General features: G+C 38.8%; 1 protein-coding gene across 6 annotated transcripts in view; it reads left to right on the forward strand.

The window, feature by feature from the left end:
• The window catches only part of atp2b1a (ATPase plasma membrane Ca2+ transporting 1a), a 61,348-nt gene that overhangs the window by 14,709 nt on the left and 35,627 nt on the right, over positions 1–11,012 (forward strand). For 2 of the 6 annotated variants that reach the window (XM_014004793.1, XM_014004788.1), the window contains exon 1: positions 1,624–1,731. The exons of 1 other annotated variant lie outside the window; for it this stretch is intronic. The gene's annotated coding sequence lies outside the window, so the exon portion shown is untranslated. 3 more of the 6 variants (XM_014004790.1, XM_014004791.1, XM_014004789.1) reach the window with 3 other exon arrangements.

Here is an 11,012-nt window from a genome sequence, read left to right on the forward strand (position 1 = left end):
ATAATTATCACCCACCTCCTGTTCCCCTGGGAAAAGTTGTTAGGGATGAAGGAGTCTGACAGTTACACTCAGATTTGTTGATATAAAGAAACAATGAGTCAATCAGTCTAAAGATTGTGCAAAAATTGCATATATGAGTGCTAATTTCTGTCTTTATGACTCTCCACTAACTTTTTTTGATCCATGAGATTTATTCTTGACAGTTATTCATTTCTCCCTTTCTCTTTTGCGTTTAGCAGCGTATTCACACTATTTATACCTAAACACCTCCGAGATTCTACGCTTGTCTGATTCCGCCATATCTGTTTACCTATCCAGACTACAGCGAGGCCTAATGCAGGTCGGTCATGAGACCCAAGCTTCCCGGTGGTTATCAGCACATTCAGCGGTGTTCTTTGTTTACATAGAGTGCGTACCTGCATTTTAGAATTGTACGTTAACATACCTAGAAAACCTCTAAAGTAAACTCTTTCAGACTGTGACATTTGATGTAGTTCATAACGGGTTTTTTATGTTTGAGTTCATAGTTTGCAATTAGTACCTTAACTGGAGGGGCTTTTCTGTTTAAAGTGGGGTCCAAAATGAACTCATTGACTGCAAGTGAGGTTTAGTCTCATCCAACTGTTTGTCTTAAAACACTTAGGGACATTAGACGATTCTTAGCCATTCAATTTCTGCTATATACTAGAAGTCTGATGGATTGGCTGGTATAATCGCTGATTATATTCAGTGCTGCTCTTTGCATGGCACTGACCTGCTCATGGGTTTGTGTTTACCAAGCGTGCAACTCAACAGCACTGGAGAATCGCAAATAATGCAGGCATTGAGTCCGGAGCAAAGAGAGCGAGAGGGAGGGGGGGAAAAAAACGCGCTACATCATGGAAACAATGACGTCGGGTTTGATYAGGCGCTGAGGGAAGAGCCTTGTGTTGCTCAGGTAGGAGTTTAAACTGCAGGGCCGTAGAAATGATAGAGACGTTTCGATGAGTGCATTTGACTTGATCATACGATGGGAGGGAACTGTTCAAAAATCCTTTATTTATAAAGCGACACGGGCGCAAACTGAGAATACGAGGGGATCATGACGTAACCGTTTCCATAGGCGACTGATATGCTGGCCTAGCCAATGGAAATCCACACCAGCTGTCCATAGCCATCCTCCTTTTGACGCGCATCACATGTCCCCGGCGGTGTTGTGACAGAAGACTACGAAGCGGGACAAGATAGTTCCCCGCCGATGTGTTTCCGCCTACGACATGCTCAGCGACTGGGAAATTACACAAGATGTTTTAAACATGCGTATGCTTTAAGTGATGTTTGAAAACTAGAAATCCTTGAAAAATAAGTAAACTAAAAAAAACATTTATTTATGGTAATTTAGAAAAGCTTATGCTTTTGTTTCACTCCCGGTTTGTAAGGAAGAGGTCTGTAAAGACAACTACTGGACTCCCAGTCATCTGTTAATTATATCAACATTGTTCGCTTATTGTAAYAATTAAAAAAATGCATGCGTCATGACATTTCCGGTGTATATAGAATTGGACATTCCATGAACGCCGAGTAGGGTAGGCTTAATCTTGACAGTAAGGTTCGTGCTGTAGATTTGGTTGTAGCTGTGACAGCGCAGTGGGCGGGGCTTTACCTCAGCTCGGCGGAGAGAGTCTAGTCTTCGCTGAGACTGAGGGGGAGTTAAAGACAGAAAGGGACGGGGGTTGCTCTCTAGAGAACGGAGTAAGTATTTGTTCCTTTGATTGTTATTTTCTCTGCTGGCGCGACAAAATGCCACAAGATAAGGATTGCTTCCAGGTGTTCGGGACGTTGCATATAAAGCCATGACCGGTTAAATCCTCGTTTTTGGCGTGCAGTGATCAACGAGGGCCAGCCAATGGTGGGTAGCTCTATACGAAGCTAACGTTGTTAGCTATCGTTATATCTTGCTTACATACTGACATTGGGCGTTTCATTTTTTTTTTTTCCAATCCAGGTGGCTAATCTTGCCGAGATATTGTCATATTCAAATTATTTGTACATAATTTACCGAGACTTCTGCTTCGCTCTGGACTGTGTTATTTGACTTGCCATTCAGTTAGAAGCTGCTTTTGAAATATATATATTTCCCCTCTCTAATACAATCAGCACAAGCTAAGGTAGGAGCTAGTCGGCTAACGGTTCACGCTAGCCATAAACGATGGATTTTAAAGTCAATGTTTGGCAGTAATTTGACGTTTAGATAATGCTTGCCACTTAAATTGTCTGAATATATCGATGCCAACAAGTTATATGTAACGTATTAGAAAATAATCTGAGCCATGCCTAATATTATCACCTGCACAACCTGTAATATTAACATAACGGTCTGAATTAATGCTGTTTGACGGAGTGGAAACGGTGGGACTCCACGCGCTGCGGTTGCTCGCGAGGAAAGAGCTCCAGACCAGACTGACTGAGGCTGCCGTAAAGGCACATTTAATTGAAAGTCCTCCCTGCTGTCTGTCACTACACAGCGGAGGCAGCAAACGTGTTCTCATTCAAGTACAATTAACGCCTTCTATCGACCAACAACGCCGTCAAAATGCGGGTAATGTAATTCTCCGGTGTTCGCGCACCGGTGAATTACATAATTCCCCATCGATTTGCGACAAACGTTATTCTGAACACATATATTTCATCTGATCGATGCTAAACATTATCCTTTGAAGAACACAGTCGCATGAAAATTCTGCACGAAGTAGGTACTTTAGTTTATTTTAATGTTTAATGGCAAAAAGTGTCATTCAAACATGCATGCCACTGATACAACCATAGTCTTTGCAGGCTCTGCAGTTTGCCCTGCACTCTAAAATCTGGGCACTGACTGTAATGTCATGCTCTCGCAAACATTGTTTGCAGCTATTCAGATTGATGTGGAGTTGCAGCCTTTGAGCACCTTTTGGTGTGTAGTTGAAGGGATCACTTCCTATCCAATTAAAAGGGACCCGGCTTGCTGCAGCACCCGTGGTGTCTACTTGTTTTCTGTAGTGATTCAACAGTGAGAGTATTGTAGTGGCTACTGTATTTATCTCTAACTGCATTTTAACATGGAAATGATCTCATGCCTGGGGAGGAATGGACTGTGATTTAATGATAGGAGGTGYGCTTGTCATCTTGGAGTGCAGAAGTTATCTGTGGACTTGTTACATAATCTGACCGCTAAGCCAATTCAGATTACAGACAGAATGTCTTGCAGAGGAACATATGATACTGTAGCCATTGTCATGCGCTCGTATGATACAATGGAATTTCAGTGTTGCTTTGAAATGGGAATGTTCAAACAGGATTTCATCACATTGTAAAACTATCTTGACGAGCGATCCTTCATTTCAGCTAAATCAGCATACAGAAATTCAAAGCATGTTTAATAATTCACCAAAAATATCTGACACAGCTCGTCCCTGTGTTTGAGCCCTTTGAACTCACTGTTGCTGTCACTCAAGAATAACAAAAAATACCCTTTCTCATTCCTTGCTATGCAGTCTTTTTATGGCTCACAGGGGCGAGCACCGCTCAAGCGATCTAAGAAGTCAGCACTTGTTACACGACATTAGTCTCTTTAGCTGTTGTTGCAGAGGTAAGATCAGTTGATATTTTTTTAGCTTTTTGTGTTTCAATTTTTTTACCAGCATGTATTTGAGTATCAATAACTTGTTTTGACTATAATTCTTGCTAATTTGATTGTTTGTGAACACGTCTCATGGCACAGACGTTTTGAGAAATTGCAGTGCCACGGTAATGTTGCGTATCGTACTACTTCCTATCAGTTGTCACTTTTTTTTGAGTCGCTGAAGAGGAAACTTAGTCATGATGGGTTTGGGAGAGACCTGACAAGTTCACATTTTGACTTGCGCTGCTTTGAGTCATATACCAGCAGCAGTCATGAAAACTAACACTCCTCCAACAGCAGCTCAAACTTTTATGCTAGGTGTATAGAAGTATTTAAAAAATCTGGTCAGTGTAGGTCTAAGGTGACATTGAGCTGTATGTAAACCAACTTTGAAAGCTAAACATAGTCTGTTGTTGTACCATGACATACAATGCACTTACGAGTTCATGTTTTCACGATGAAGTTTTGCTTATCTGTCTTCTGTGTAGACTGTTCGGCCAAGGTTATTCAAAGCGGTTGTATTATGTTAATGTGGCGTTCAAGTCACCAGTTACTTCACATTCCTTCAGCTCTTTCTTAAGAAAATACACTGCGCAGGTATTCTTCCAGTGAATAGGCGTCAACGTCATAGTTGCAGAGAAATAAACAAGTTGGAAAAATAAAGTCAAGACTATATCATAATACTGCTTTTTACCTACTAGTGGTACAAAAAATGTCTTAATATGCTATATTCCTAAAACGTTTCCAGTTTTTTGAACAATAGTTTGCTACATTTTACAAGTTGTGTAGGAGTTCTTTTTTAAAATATAAACTTAAAACGACCGTACTCCCACACTGCTAAACTTTGTGCTTCAAAAACTCTACTTGGATGTATCATTGATGGCTTATGGTTCACAGATTTATTTAGCAATATGCTTYGTTTGCACGTCGAACCTGTCCCAGTTTGTAGCATTTTAGACAGAAAGTTAAAGCTTTACTCCATCAGCAGTGTACAGGAAATCTTAGCACACGGTATTTTGAAACATTTCCCTGAAACTGTAACCAGATTAAATCCTGTACCATGGTCTGTTTTACAAATACTCAATGGACAAAGTGTCTTAAACGTGTTTCACTTGGACAGCCAGGTGAAACTGTCATCACTCATCACAGCAGTGGATTAGTTGCACCCTTTGAGGCTTCACTAACAGAGTGTAGGTGATGCACTCAGATGAATAGAGTTGAAGCTTATATGAATATTTCTACAGTCTCTACTGTAAGTTTTTAGACTTTATAATGGAATTCACATCATCAAATGTCCATCTAGGTGTTATTAGGAGAATGAGGTCAGATTGTGGTGAAAAGATGACTAAGCTTGTGACTATGAGGCTGCTATTTAGTGTCAAACATCTTTGTTCAGGACAAGGTGCAATGTTTGGAATATTTTCAGTCTTATGAAACTGAGACTTTGTAACAGTTCTGCAAAAGATTTGTCCCGAGGTTTTTACCGATTACAGGAAAAACTATTAGACAGCTTTGGCAGCAATATCTAAACAAGAAGCAGCAGAGTTGCAGCTAATTGTTTTATTACGAGCTGGAGAAATGGAATGTTTTTACAGTTAGGAACATAACTTGATAATTTGTAAAATATTAATAAGGAGTTATTAGTTTATCTTGGAAGATACATATTTAATGATTTCCCAAATAAAGATGTATTTGGCATGAGTTGAATTGTAGTATCCCCCCTGCCCAAGAAACCAATGTCTTCAAACTTTAACACGTTAAATTGCTAACCTCCTACTGTATTTAACCATTTGTAAGTAAATTATGGCACATTTAAAAAAAATATTTCAAATGCTTTTACTTGTAGTTCCCTGGATGTATGCCTCTGTCATAGGGCTGGGCGATTATTTGATAGCGATTAATGATCGAGAAAAATTCAGGTCGATTACGGTGTTTATCTGTGAGCCTCTTACTCGAACAAACATGGCGGGAATGTACGCGACAACAGCCAAATAGAATCCACCTTCTCCTATCGCAGAATTAACCAAACAAAATGTAATCCAGTATAAAATGCTGAATCTCGCAGTTCTCTTATTTGGGCGAGTTTCTGAGGTATTTTGGCCGCTGTCGCTTCCTGTACCAGCTGTTACCTGCTAACAGGCATGCGAGGTGTCCCCCTCCGGACACGCAGAGAGAGAGGGAGAGGGGAAAAAAAGAAATGTGAGCCTCGCTAAAACAAAAGCGTCTCCAAAAATATGAAGTTGTCTTAGGGTAACGTTTAGGACCGAATAATGTCCCAGCGGTTATTTATTTATCTGCAGAAGAACTCTTCTGTAARTTTTATCGGCACACGATGGGCTGGACACGACGCGAAGATCGCTGCCTCTATGAGTCTCGTCACAAACAGCAGCTGAGAGACGCTGCAAACTCCTGAACACTCAGAAAGTGGGAGTTTATCCAACATTTTGTCGTGCAGAATCAGATGTTCTTTCAGAAAAAATGAAATGGTGTTGTCTGTTGTTTGATAAAGCTCTGTAAACAGGAGGGGGTCRTGGGGGTGTGGGGTTCCTTTCATGACAAAAGTAAATAATGAGCTTAGATCCTATTCAAAGTGTGCACAAATTGTTGCTGATAGGGTTTATGTTTCTTTAATGTAAAATTCAATTCTAAAACTTAAATTTTTACAAAAGAATAACTTAATATGAGATTCTATGATTCCCACATAAATGTTTATATTTCTTGGTAAATAACTTTTTAAACACCTTGCAAAAAATGTAATGTTCTACTGAACCACAGCTATTTATTATAAAAGTGAAATTAAAATAACAGTCATTGTTTTTTTTTCTGTAGCTATTTATTTGTTAAAATATTTTTCAGTCACTTGTTAGGTTAAGAAAAAAATCGTAATATTAATCGAGATCAGACGATATGAAAAAATGAATCGTGATCTTTTTTTTTGCCATATCACCCAGCCCTACTCTGTCAATTCTAGCGTATTTTTGTGGCCTTAAACATCTGAGTTAAACTCCCCTGTTGTCTGTGTGCAAAGAGTCTAATTCTGTCCCAATTTTATAATAGCATTAATTTAGGGTCATATCTCCACATTTTTTGTCATGTCTGCATTCTCCCTACTTTTTTCTGCTGTTGTCCATTAATGACACAACGTGTTCCGTGGTACTTTTAATCATTAAGGTAGGTTAATAAATTACAAAAAATACACAAATAAATTTCACTTAAATGTTTTAGTAATAAGTAAAGTTTATGAATATGGTCTTTTTATAGCTGACAGCTTTAAAGCTGTATGAAAATATGGACTTTCATATTCAGAATGTTCACGTGTTTTTTTTTTTCCATACATGAAAAATAATAAAAAATTCTCAAGGGCACAAAGTGTTGCTGACGACGCCTCTGACTGTGCGTTCCTATGAACTGGCTGCCTGACAGGGCCTAAGAGCTGTGTAGAGGTCCGCGTCTGTGGAGTGAAGCAGCACTTCTGGCCACGAGCAAGGCTGCACAAGAATGGCTGGGTATCTCTGCCTTGCACCCTCCACATTTACATGGCCTGACCCAGTTCAGCTACGACTAGCTGTKGGGGGAGGGGACAGTCTGGGGGAAGCTAAAAATACCACATCTCGCATTAGGCAGCTCCACTGCAGAGGGATCCCTAGAATTGCTATCCCTGACTTCCATCTAGTTGTTGGCACGTGGAGGTGTTCAAACTGCCAGAGGGTTTCCTTAGCATGGATGCAGACATGTTTGAGATGCAGACCACTTTTATGTTCTTGCTTTCTCTTGCCGCAGCCTCTGGGTGGAGGGTCTAGTGTACATCTAATGTGAGATAATGATCTTAAATAACTTTAAAGTGGTGAGTTGACTTCCGAGTCAGCACTCTTTGGTCTTTAGATTAAATCATGACATGTTCATGGTAAGCTGTGTTGCTGCTTCCAGTGGAAAGGGTTAACAGCAACTCTGTCATTCAACCATTTGATGCCAGCTGTTGGCTCGGCGGTCCAATCACAATGATTTTCCATTGTTGTGACATGTGACCTGCTCCGCAACCCTAAACTCAAGCAGCACTTCGTCTTCGTGTTGTTGCTGCTGTTAGGGTGTCAAAGTGTTCAAATCTCCAAGAAAGTAAGACACAATAATTTATTGTAAACTGCTCTTTTTTAGTGGTTTTGTTTAAATGTATAAAAGTTGTCTAGAACACACAGGCACCTTATTCTTACTTTTTTTTAACTGTGCAGTGTGTTGAAATGATTACATGTAGTTTAAGAAATGCATGGATGCTCATATTGAGCCAAAAACAAAATGTTTGAACCTTGCTACAATGTGTAATATCACATAAAAGTGAATTACCCCAGTAGCAGGATACTTTCAAAAAGGCATCACCCACAATGTTTTCATAGCATTTTTTTTTCTTTGTGGCAAATGATCAAACCATAAAATGGTAAGAACAAAAACAAACACCTCTGTCTGTGGTTTGGGCACAGTTTGTAAAAGGGAAATAATATATTTGTGGCTTTTTTAGACCACAAGAAGGTGAACTGGATTCTATGTAAACTGTATAATGCTGCACCTGAGACAAAGTAACTAAATATAGTAAAAATCTTGTTGTTTATGAAAAATGTCCCGTCTAATGAGATGATTACACCCCTAGAAATAAACACAGGACAGTTCTGTTATTTTCATAAGCCTGTTGTGAAGAAGCTGGCCAGGAACATCTATAACAGAAACTTTTGTATCATGTTGGTTTAAACAGATCATTCATCCTTGATTTRTAACTCATGTTGAATTTGTTTTATTCTGTTTTGTAGTTACTTGGACATAATTGATCTTGCTATGCCATGTTTGCTTCAGTCTTTTAATTTTCTTTTGTTTGACGTTTATGAGAACACTCTCTCCCTATGAGTGCAGGAATATTTATGCACAGCAAAACTGCATGCGTTTTCTAGTGACAGGTTTGATTTCCTTAATAGGAAACTTATTTCTCATTCTGCTTTTTTTCCTTCAGTTTTAGATGCATCATCACTTTCAGTCCCAGGAGTGTTTGCCCTTGGAGATGTATTACATCATGCCATAGTTGAACAAATTAGTCCATTTATTTTAACAATCATGGCCTCAGACATGGAAGGACTAATCAGTGTTTTTCTAATATTTTTATATCACTTGAAGTGTCTTAATATATGATGGCATAGTATTTCATCAATTAATCATTCTCTAAATGGCAGTTTTTTAAACAAAGTTTGGAAAAAACTGTTTCAGTTCAACAGAACATTAGATGCTTTATAAAAATGCTTCAAGATTAGCTTGTAAGTTGTTTATGTTGGGCTTTATGATTTCTGAGATCCAGTAAATGTGGACTGAATCACAGAATATGTTAAAGTGGAATTTACTGTAAAACACAGAAAGATGCAGAATTTGATGTGGAATTTGATGAATCTGTGTTAATTATTTGAGATTTTCCACCTATACAATATTGATCACATTTATGGTTGCAGCCTCCTGATTCTGTGAGGAACAGCTGAGTGAAGGGGACAGAAGTTACAAAAAGCTGAGAGGGGGGAAAAAGTACATCGCAGTGTACATCATTGACAGGGACTACAAGAGAATGTGATGACCTGACAGAGTGATATCAAAACAGTGGAGTGAGCTAACTTTAGCTTAATACTTCAGCAAACTCTTTCACATAAAAACAGAAGTGAGAGTGACTTTTCAGCTTTATAAGCAGAACATCAGCCATAAAAGAAATCTAGACTTGGCAGCTCACCTTCTTCTGTTGAGAACTGAATCCATGAGATCCTGTTTTTATGGGCGCTGCCATCTTAAAGCTAGGCAGCATCTTAAAGCTGGACATTTTTTTAGAGGAAAAGTTTTAAGTTTGCAATAAAACAACAAATACGAGATGGACTGAGTGGGTCAAGTGGAACATAATTATGCTACACTGTACCTTTACGTTAATCTAACAGTTTTAAAATATTGTGATTTTAGGTTTGCATTTGAAGCATTTTACAAAAGGGAGGACCCTTTTATTACTCTGTTTTGATATGTTCAGTGGTCACTATTTTTACRGTTGCAGTTCTGTTGTATAAAAACTTAACATAAAGGTAGTCATGAATTTGTTTAGATATTATTTTGCTATAAACTTTGTACTTATTGTCAAATGTCATAACATTTGGACACTAGCAGCAGACCTTTGCTTCAGCTCTACAGAATATACTTGGGATCAATGCTGAGCTCACTGTTWATGTACCGCCATCCAGTCATCCCTTCTGTCATAACAGGCAGTTACAGACAGCTTTAGACAGTAAATGAGTCCCATTTTGCAGAGTACTTTTTGTCTCATTAATAAACCACTTTGCTTAAGCTTTAATAATATCTGTACATTGCGATGTTGTAATCTCGTCTGAGCTGTTCAAAGAAAACAATCTTACGTACCTATCATGAATGAATCAGCCTCATTGWGTTGGACTGATTAAAGCCCATTGAACTGCAGCCTCTTTATGCCAGATAGTCTTAATTAGTTTAAACAGAGGGCTTTTCCTGAGAAAATCAGTCAGTCCTTGTTCACTGTTAACTCACCAGTTATACTGCAGAGAACCTAGTGGCTTTTCTAACTGTATATTTTTTTGTGTGTGACAGATCTGCACTGTTTGTGATGGTATGGTACATATAGCCCGGGTATGTAATGCTTAACTTCTAAAGTTTTAGCTGATAGAAGGTTWTCATTTAAAAAAATGGAATGGCTACTGTTTTATCATGTGGTGTGTTTAATGGTCACGGTTTTCTCATTTGCATTAGAGATTGTATTTAAAAGTAGGGTAGGGAATGGTATTTTCAAAGCATTTGTATAATACAACCCCTGGCAAAAGGAATGGAATCACCAGTCTTGGATGAGCACTCATTCAGACATTTCATTCTGTAAAACAAACTCGGATCAAAAACATGATACARTAAAGGTCATTCCAAAGTRCAACTTGTTGGCTTTCAGGAACACTCAAAGAAATGAAGAGAAAACATTGTGGAAGTCAGTGAATGTTACTTTTATTGACCAAACACAGGGAAAAAAAAATATGGAATCACTCAATTCTGAGAAAAAAAGTATGGAATCACTCGAATTGGAGGTAGAAAATAAGGACACACCCAGTCAATTTCCTTTCCCTAAATGGACACCTGCCTCAGATTAGATCTGCTCGTTAGTCTGCAGTTAAAAACACCTGCAGTCATGACACCTTGGAGGGCTGCTGGACGAAGTGGAGTGGCAAGAACCATGGCTCCAACAAGAGAAATGTCTCTTGAAACAAAAGAGAAGGTAACGAAACTTCTTGAAGAAGGTAACTCTTCACACATGGTTGCCAAAGATGTGGACTGTTCTCAGTCAGCTGTATCCAAG

This window comes from Austrofundulus limnaeus, unplaced genomic scaffold, assembly GCF_001266775.1.
Source record: "Austrofundulus limnaeus strain Quisiro unplaced genomic scaffold, Austrofundulus_limnaeus-1.0 Scaffold26, whole genome shotgun sequence".
Classification (NCBI taxonomy): Eukaryota; Metazoa; Chordata; class Actinopteri; order Cyprinodontiformes; family Rivulidae; genus Austrofundulus; species Austrofundulus limnaeus.